The 9,893-nt window shown below is 48.7% G+C and overlaps 1 long non-coding RNA gene across 1 annotated transcript in view; it reads right to left on the reverse strand.

Annotated features, from left to right (window-relative positions):
- Window positions 1-9,893, reverse strand: part of LOC127670729 (uncharacterized) — a 621,253-nt gene that overhangs the window by 594,783 nt on the left and 16,577 nt on the right. The gene's annotated exons all lie outside the window — the stretch shown is intronic.

Here is a 9,893-nt window from a genome sequence, read left to right on the forward strand (position 1 = left end):
ACTATACACACACTCGCAAAACCACAACAAAACAAAAGCAAATTCAGGTTCGACTACCCACGTTCCCCTGTTTGGTGAAGGGGAACTGTGCGCTGTTTTGTTATTTACCGTTATGGGTTGTTCAGAAAATATGGAGAAATGTTTGCAGGCTTGCTGTATCGCATGTGACCTAAATATCATCATACTTGATCCCAGAGTCCTGTGAACACCACATCTGGGTGATCAGAATAGGACTTTTCAGTATCATTTCATGTGACTACATGCGCTTTTCCAAATGTAACTCAGCTTTTACCAGAACCCCCAAACCACTGAGGAAGACCACAACGGTCCACGTTTGGCAGCACCCAAGGGCACTTGTGTGTTCCGAACAAGCTGTGTAAACGCTTGCCCTTCTCCTCCAACCCCCAGCCTCAGCAGCTACAGATCCTCTCTGCAGAACTAATAGTTATCTTATTCAGCCCTTGGAGAATTCCACTTCCCTTCGTGCGGTGAAGATGGAAAGATCTCTAAACTGCAGCAACTGAGAAGGCAAAAACTCTTTGTATGAAGAAAAATGACCCTATCCCCGTGGGCAGATCTGAGCTGGGCCGATTCAGATGGAATATTCTGGAAGCTTTGGCGGAGGTTCTGGAAGTGATTAATGGCGCCTGAGTTCACTCCAAGGAGCACTTCCTCACCTGGGGCCCAAAACAGCTTTGCTTTGAGATCTTTGTCTCTAAGAGTTTCTTGTAAGGGGAACAACAACAACAACAACAAAAAATCCACATAACACGGACAAATAAGCCCCGGTCTCATAGTGCTTCTGTGTGCAGACGGCTCCGCAGTGCCCCACGCTGGGCTCCCGGCTAGGCTAGGAATGGCCTGCGCCATCTTGCTTCATCTATGTCCTCCAAGGCTCCAAGGCTCGGAGCACCAATCTCAGTGGAGACCAAGCACCTCAGTGGGGCTCACTGGGGTTATGGGACGCAGGATGAGGAAAGTGCCCAAGTGCGGAGGTGAAATGAAGAAGGGTCGCTTCAAGAAGAGGAGGCGTGGGCCTGGAGAGGTGGATCAGAGGACCCGGGTTCTGTTTGTGGCAGCCACGTGGTGGCTCACAACCATCTGTAACTCTGGTTCCAGTGAATCCAACACCACCTTCTGACCTCCATGGGCATTAGGCAGGCACATAGTACACAGACATATAAGCAGGCAAAACACCACATATAATAATAATAATAATAATAATAGTACAATAAAAGACGAGACATGGGAAAATCCACCCTACACCACTGAGAAAGAAGAAATACACAGACAAGAGTGGAGTGGGCTCAGTATGTCATGTGGAGGGCACAGATGAGGTACACTTTGTGTTTTCAAATATAATGCGGCGAAGGAGTAGCTGCCAGGCCCACGCCAAGGTGTCCCCCTGAGAAATCACGCCACCCATGCAACAGATCTGGTATAAAGGAAAGGAGGCTTACCTGGGAGCAGGAGGAAAGCGAGGACAGATAGACGGGAGCAGAGACGTGAGGGTAGGGCGCGGACAGAGAAGGAAGAAAGGGGGAGAGAGAGACCAGCCAGGAACATGTGGGAACACGGAGAGAGACCTGGGGTGCTGAGAGGCCCTTTTATAGACTGCCTGCATCTGGCAGGTAATGGTTGCAGCTGAGAAGGAAGCCGGAAGGAGCGTCGTGGGATTGCCTGTAAGCTAACGCAGCCTCTCCCACATACCCTGTCCTTAGCCGGGCGGTGGAGGGAAGGTTCTCCCAGGACCGGCTCAGCCCTGGGCCGGTCCCACTGCCAACCTCTTCCGGAGCTTCTGTCATAGAGTACAAAGTTCGTTAGCTCTGTTCTGCGTTCTTATATAGAGTCTCACAGGACTGGGGACGGCTGCCTTTGCCCTGCGGTTCAGTGTCTGGGGTGCCGAGCCTGCACTGGAATGTAAATAAATACTCTGAGGCAATCACAAGGGTTTATCTCTGTAGCCTGAGCATTGGGCAAGTGGGCAAGTTTGGTTCTTACATTCTCTCTCTCTCTCTCTCTCTCCCTCTCCTCCCCTTCCCTCCCTCTCCTCCCGGTCCTTCTCCTCCCCTCCCCCTCCCCTTCCCTCCCTCTCCCCTTCCCTCCTCCTCCCCCTCCCTTTCCCTCCCCCTTCCCTTCCTTCCCCCTCCCTTTCCCTCCCCCTTCCCTTCCTTCCCCCTCCCTTTCCCTCCCCCTTCCTTTCCTTTCCCCTCCCTTTCCCTCCCCCTTCCCTTCCTTCCCCCTCCCTTTCCCTCCCCCTTCCCTTCCCCTCCCGTTTCTGCTCCCTCCCTTTCCCCTCCCTCTCCTCCGCACGACCCTTGCAAATGGGATCTAAGCAAGAAGGAACGGAAATCCCCTGACACACTCAGAATTAAAGTTCACCTTAATTTGTTATACACGGGTTCATGTCTCACCTTTTAATTTAAAAGTGGCAGCTAAGGCTGAACGCCTGCTAAGGCTCCCATTACTGTGTTAAGTTCCAATACCACCCTCCCCCTTCCCTTCCTTCCCCCTCCCTTTCCCTCCCCCTTCCCTTCCCCTCCCCTTTCTGCTCCCTCCCTTTCCCCTCCCTCTCCTCCTCTCCCCCTCCCTCTCTCTCTTCCCCCTCCCTCTCTCCGTTCCTTTCTTCCCCTCTTCCAGCAGGGGTGAGGACCCCAGCCCTCCAGCAGTCCTCCCCTCCAGTCCTCCGCTGGGTTAGGGCTTTTGCTTCCATCCTCCCCCACCCTAGCTCGCTCCCGCTTGCACGTCACTCAGTTTAGCAGATCCCACGAAGCAGGTTACAGAAGCAGCGAGCTCAGCAAATCTTTCCTGAATGAATGAACGAATGAATGCGCACGACCCTTGCAAATGGGATCTAAGCAAGAAGGAACGAAAATCCCCTGACGCACTCAGAATTAAAGTTCACCTTAATTTGTTATACACGGGTTCATGTCTCACCTTTTAATTTAAAAGTGGCAGCTAAGGCTGAACGCCTGCTAAGGCTCCCATTACTGTGTTAAGTTCCAATACCACCCGTCTGAGGCAGCGATCTTTACGTCGATTTTTTATCGCTGAATAGACATAACTGAAAAGGGTTAAGGAACGTACCCAGATTCACATTGCTGGGAAGAAAGAGTTTACTTGGCTTGCTAATTTGCTTTTCTCCCCTGCCTGGCAGTCCACACGCGAGTTACAGCTGAGCATCTTCCGATGTCGATGTCATTGACCTACCCTTCACATCTCCATTACTGCAGCCCTCCTGCTCAGGCTAAGAGGAATGCTCGCCCAGACTGCTGGGATCACCGTCAGGATGAGCTCTGGCTCTCTATCCCATATACCCTAAGTTAATCTGCATCTTTTTCCATTTGGTTGTTCTTTTCAGGGAATGCAGGCAGGAACTCACTATGTAGCCAGGCTAGCCTGGAGCTCACAATCTTGCCTCAGTCTCCCAAATGCTAGGATGGCAGATTTGTGTTCCCATACCTGGCTAATGACATCTTAGTAAAGATATCGTCATCTTTTCTTGACATATCCAGTAAAGTTAGAAAGCACCAGTTTCGACCAAGAGCCCATAAACCACAACCCGCAAGCCAAATCCAATTCATCCCATATTTTTGAATGGCCTAAAAGATAGGAATGGTTTTGAATTTTTAAATAGCTAGACATTTTCCAATAAGACAGGACTCCTTGGTGATATGCAAAAGTTACGTGAAATTCACATTTCACTGTGCATGAAATTCACATTTCGAGCACATTCATTGATGTACTCAGTAATTATCTGTGGATGCATTTGCACTACAATGTCAGACCCAAGTCAAAACAACAAGCTGTCCATGTCTCAAAGGGGCTTAGTGTCTGCTACATCAGGGTTTCTTCAACTTTTTCTATTTGTGACCTCTTCTTTTTTGAGAAAGTTTTATACCACACACACATCATATATCAAACATTAAATGATAATAATCATAAGGACTTTTTAACGTTTTAGTGTATGTATGTGCTTGTGTGTGAGTGGGTATTTGTGCTTTGTGTGTGTGTGTGTGTGTGTGTGTGTTTATACATGTCTGAAAGTACAATTTATGTGTGTGAATGGGCCCAGAGGCCAGAGAGTATATCTGGTGGTCAGAGGACAACTTTGTGGAGTTGGCTATCTCTATCTATGTGTGGGTGAATTCTGGGACTTGGTCGGACTCAGGTTGCCATGACTACAGGGCATGTTCCTTTACCTTCTAAGCCGTCTTGATGGCCTAAGACATTTAGAATGATTCTTTGGTATTCATATAATTTTGTCATTTATTAAAGTCAAAACCAAATGTGCACACAAACGAAATGGATTATTTCTTCATTTTTTACATATATAATTACATATTGGTTGAATATTTGATACTGGAGAATGCAGGGCTTCATCAATGTTTTTCTAGGTTGATCAATGTTTTTATTTATCAGTTCTGAGAATGCTGTTGCATCCATCATCACATAAATATGTAGTGAAACCTGACACAGGTACATTTGAGGATATTTCAAAACTGTTGAAAACCGGCCTAAATCCCAAACCCAAATTTTTCATTTACCACGTTTCTAAATGAAACTCAGAGCAGCAACTCACACACAATTTTTAAAATCAAACACTGTAGTACAAACAATCCAGATATACGCTAACTTTCGCGGCAAGGAAAGAAGGTAGAAAAACGCTAATGTCTTTGTTTTCCATCGTTAAAGCAATATGTTTCTGTAGAAAGAAAACTTTTTTTTTATGTGCAATAAAAACTCTGCAGTTCATAAGAGAAAATAAATCTGAACTGAATAGTGCTGCTTCCGGCAGTACTTGGAGTATCTTGTGTGACGTCACAAACTACTGTGCAAGTGCGCGCGTTGGTTATTCAGAACCAAGGTTGCCCCAAAGTTAAGTTACTCCACTTGGGTGAGTGCTACCAAAAGTAACTTGGGTATATTGTGCGCTTAATATTGAATTAATTTTTAATCGTTGCTCACTCAGAAAGCCTTTCTGTTGCCAAACTACTTTTGAGCCGCTCGTTTACTTACTCGTAATTAAGATGCTGTGTGCTACCTTACATAAAGTCTGCGGTTCCCCCTTTACTCTGTCCCTTGCCATCCAGGCCTGTGTGGTTTACCCTGGCACTTTGAAAAGTGAATAGGGGCAGGTGGCATTTGTGAGGATAACGGGAGAAAAGCATCCCCGGATGGAAGCCTGGATTTCCCAGAAGCTCGGGAGGTAGAGGAAGTCTGTGTAAGAATGCGGGCCAGCCTGTGGAACAGCAAGGAAGAGGGAACACAATCCGAAGGCGAGAAAAATCGCACAGTATAGTGTCTTGCAGAGTCAGCCCCTCGCTGCTGTGTGGTTTGCCAAAGTCGAGGATGGGAGGTCTGGTAGTGCTTTGGGCCTTGGCTTTCACGTGGAAAGCAGTTACATTCGTTTTGAGGTAACTGCGAGATGAAGGGTCAAATGATATCCAAGTAGTTAGAACGGAGTGACCTTTCCCTGAGGTTTCCAGACTGAGCTTTGTGATCATAAAAAGAGAAATGGGCGCAAGAGTATGTTGTATGGGGTGTGGGGGAAGGGGGTGCCTCAGTGGGCCCACTCCCTTCCCTCTGAGAGACCAGACACACAACGGTATGGTATAGAATAGAGTTATTTAGGGCGTGAGGAGGGGAGTTAAGAGAGTAGTAGAGGCAGAGAAAGGCAGAGGGAAGCATAGAGGAGAGAGGAGAGAAGTAGAAGCCGTGACCACGTGGAGAGAGGGGGAAGGGAATGGGGAGAGAAGGGGAGCAGGGGAGCAAGAGGCAAGAGAGGGGCGGGGACAAGCAGCCCCTTTTATAGTGGGCCAGGCATACCTGGCTGTTGCCTGGTAACTGTGGGGCGGGGCATACCGGGCTGCTGCCAGGTGACTGTGGGAGTGGAGTCCAGACAGAGTACCAACAGTGAATGTGAAAATTTCTTTTCATTCCCTAAAAAGAAATCCCGAGCTTGTGTTTTACGAATAAAATCAGATGGCGTTTTTTTTTCCCCCCCAGACAGGGTTTCTCTGTGTAGCTCTGGCTGTCCTGGAACTCACTCTGTAGACCAGGCTGGCCTGGAACTCAGAAATCCACCTGCCTCTGCCTCCCAGAGTGCTGGGATTACAGGTGTGCTCCACCACCGCCCGGCCTCAGATGGCTTTCTTAACTTCGGTATGAGCATTAGCTGAGAGAGAGAGAGAGAGAGAGAGAGAGAGAGAGAGAGGGGGGGGGGGAGAAGAGGGAAGGGAGGGGAGAGAGGAGGGGAGAGAGGGGGGAGAAGGGGGAGAGAGGGGGAGAGGGGATGGAGAGAAAGGGGAGATAGGGGAGAGAGGGGGAAAGAGGAGAGAGGGGGAGGGAGGAGGGGAGAGAGGAGGAGAGAGGAGAGAGGGGAGAGGGGAGACACACACACACACACACACACACACACACTAGAATTAAAGGAGCCAAGTATTCCTTGGACACCAATCCCGAGGAATCTCTGGAAGTGAGGTGGAGACTCGGGTACAGTGTGTTCTTCACACGTTACAAAAATTAAAACATCAGGTAGTCTGGATACAAAGCGCTGTCTGGGTGCATCCCTAATCCAGTAGGAGGACCTGCTGGGAAATGACTGCTTGTTTTCGTCCGTCCGCTGTAGGGGCTGCTGTGGAAGAGCCATTGTCTCTGTCCTGTCTTAGTGTTTCCTGTTCACTGAAGGAAAGCATGCGGGAAGCAACCTCATTTGAGACACAGCAAGGAACATCTGCCCTGCTTTGGCGCCACAGTGAGACCAGCTTTTGCATAGACACCTTCCTGCTTATAACCCCAAAAAAGCATTCCCTGGCTCTTTAAAACATGCAGGGCTTCTATTAAGTATTAGTGCACTCAAAGAGATTTTCCAGCCCACCCAGGGAAGTAAGCATGACCCTGAAAGACACTAAATCAGACAGTCAGATCCGAGAGAGGCTGAAGCTCTCCGCCCAGCCATTTTCCAATCCCAGCAGTGGCTTCAGTCTGTGATATCACTTGTCTCTTTGCAAGAACCCTCTCTGCCCCAACCTAACCTCCACACACCCATTCCTCCTCGGTACATCAGACGCTTCCTTACTCCATCCTGGCCTGCATTTAAGGATGTGGACATTGAGTCAGTAGACACCCTACAAGGCAGTTAGCCTCCACGAAAGCAGTTCTGATCATGCTTCGAACTTGAGTGCTATGGGAGAACTGCCCAAACTGTATTGCACACCTGTCTTGGGAATGTCTGTCGCTAAATAACAACAAAATAATGTATTTTAGTATTTAGTCTATGAACGGTAGGCTTATCAATACATTTATTATTAAAAGCACATGTGACGGCTTCAGAGAAATCCCACCAGAAATGAGTGACTGTTAGTTCTTTTAAAAAAGTGAGAACTAACTCATGGTATTTCTCTTCAAAGAATCTGGCCTATGGAGCATGACATTAAATAGTCGTCTATTTAAAAAGCTGCAAATGCCGGGGAGAGAACAAAGCGGTCATGTGCTAAGAGGGTTCTGCAAAGAAAACATATTGGAACCCCAAGGTGAATCCGAGGAGGCAGATTCCCAGGCTTTGGCAAACGGGTGATCGATCACTGCTGTTTGTCATTATTAAAATACCAATGGAGCAATAAAGAGTATGGTGTCCATGGTATCCTGACTTTAGTTTTATTTATTTTATTTTAATTTATTTTTTGGAAAGATCTCATCATGCTGCCCTAGATGGGCCAAGACTCCCTGTGTCGACCAAGTTGGCTTTGAAATTGGAGATCTGCCTGCCTCTGCCTCTGCCTCTGCCTCTGCCTCTGCCTCTGCCTCTGCCTCTGCCTCTGCCTCTGCCTCTGCCTCTGCCTCTGCCTCTGCCTCTGCCTCTGCCTCTGCCTCTGCCTCCAGATGGCTGAAATGAAGGACCACCACATAGTTGGCAGCCCAGACGGATTATAAATAAAACACGAATGTATCTAAATCAGTATCACCATCAGTGTCAAATTGTAATACAACCCTCTGGCAAAGTTGATGAATACAACCAGGGTTGGGGGGTGTTGGAGGGGGACAGGATAGACCATCCGCACACAGGACTCAAACAGGCCATTGGAACTATTTCTTTTAATTTCTGCTAAATGGTCTAGGTAAGTATGCTGCAAGTCACAAAAACATCCAATGAGTTGTGGCATAAAAGGTAAGAAGTTCGGATCTTTTATTGTATTACAAGCCACGCCTGAAACTTACAGCTTGTAATAATGTTTATTTTTGTTCATGAATCTGCAATTTGCGAAGGGCTTAAACCAGCGGTTCTCAGCCTAACACTGCAACCCTTTAACACAGTTCCTCATGTTGTTTGTCGCTACTTCATAACTAATTTTGTGACCTTTATGAATCATGGAAACAGGGTCCCCTAAACCCTTCACAGCAGAACTTGGCATTTGCCCATTGGTCAGAAAGCTGTTGCACAGTGACTCTGTGCTTCAGGAGAGACTGGAAACGAGCAGCTTAGCTTCCTCGTTTGCTATTGCAAAGGTCAGCAAACAGCTAAGGCGTGCCCTTGTGCCTCTTCAAAGTTCCACACGCTCCACACCCAGGTACATCAGACCCACACACTCAGGGGTTAAGTGCAACCTCAAAAAGTTGCTTCTCTTCCTTAGCGCAGGTCGCCGAGATGACCCAGTAAGGTCCGCAGATGAGAATGCACACCCGCTAATGAGGAGAAGGTCTTCAGACCATGTCTTTGCAAGAGCTGGATTCGGAACTGGGTGACTCCTTCACACGGCCTAAACAGCAAGCTGAACTGGCTTGCCACACAACATATGCCCACAAGACAGGGAGGGCCTGAAGTCAGACCTCTGACTTCGGAGGAAAGAGCTATTCTGGAGACGGGGTGGGGGAGGGGGCAGGGGAAGGAACTGTTACCCTGGAAACCTCACCCAGCTCTCCTACCTTACATTTACAGTTCACTAGTAAACAGAAAGGGAAGATTCTGGGGGTTGGTGGATTTTGTGTGCTCCGTTTGCTGTGAGCATTTCAAGTCCAGCTTTAAGATTTTTTTTTATCATAGTGGGCTTTTAAAAAAAATCAATTTTTTTTCTTTTCTTCCCCAGAAGCATTCCCCCAGTGTGAGAGCACACAGTAGACTCAAGAATAAAGAAAGCACCATTCTTGAGCTGAGCAGGCATTTTCCATTTTTTTTCTTTTTTGTAGGGTGCCAGCGTGAGGCAAAGAAGTAGGAGAAAAACTGTTTCTCTCCAGAGCTCGACGGCTCTGGCGGGGCAGACGCAGGAGACTGCTGCACACTCCCACGTTGCAGGATGGGGGGCTGGCTGCGAGAAGCCATGGGACCCCAATCCGCAGGCCTGGGGAGGGAGGAGTCTTGGGGCCCCTAGGCCTCACAGAGGCCAGGCGGAAGAGCTAAGAACGGGGGAGGGGTCGGGGGAGAGGTCAGGGGCAGCTCCGTCAGCCCCGGGCTGAAGGGGAAAGGGGGGCGGGCGTTGGGCCGTTCTTGCAGGCGAGTCCTTGGTCCAGTCTGGTGGCTGGAAACGCTGGGAGGCAATCTATTGGTTTTAGAGCTTTATTGTAGAAGAGTAGGGTGAGAGAGAGAGGACAGAGAAGCAGAAGCTATGGCAACGTGGAGAGAGGGGGGAAGGAACGGGGGGGGGGGGTGGTGGGGGTGGGGGTGGGAGAGGAGGGCAAGGGGACAAGAGACAAGAGATAGGAAAGTAAATGGTGAGAGAATAAGAGGAGAGAGGGGAGGGGGAAAACAACCCCTTTTATAGTGGGCTGGGCCTACCTGGCTGTTGCCAGGTGACTGTGGGGATGGAGTTCAGCCAGAATACTAGGGGCTTGGGGTGTGGCCCTATGTGACTCATGGCCACAGAATTATGAAGTTGAGGGCCCTGTGGTGTCAGGAG

This window comes from Apodemus sylvaticus, chromosome 20, assembly GCF_947179515.1.
Source record: "Apodemus sylvaticus chromosome 20, mApoSyl1.1, whole genome shotgun sequence".
Classification (NCBI taxonomy): Eukaryota; Metazoa; Chordata; class Mammalia; order Rodentia; family Muridae; genus Apodemus; species Apodemus sylvaticus.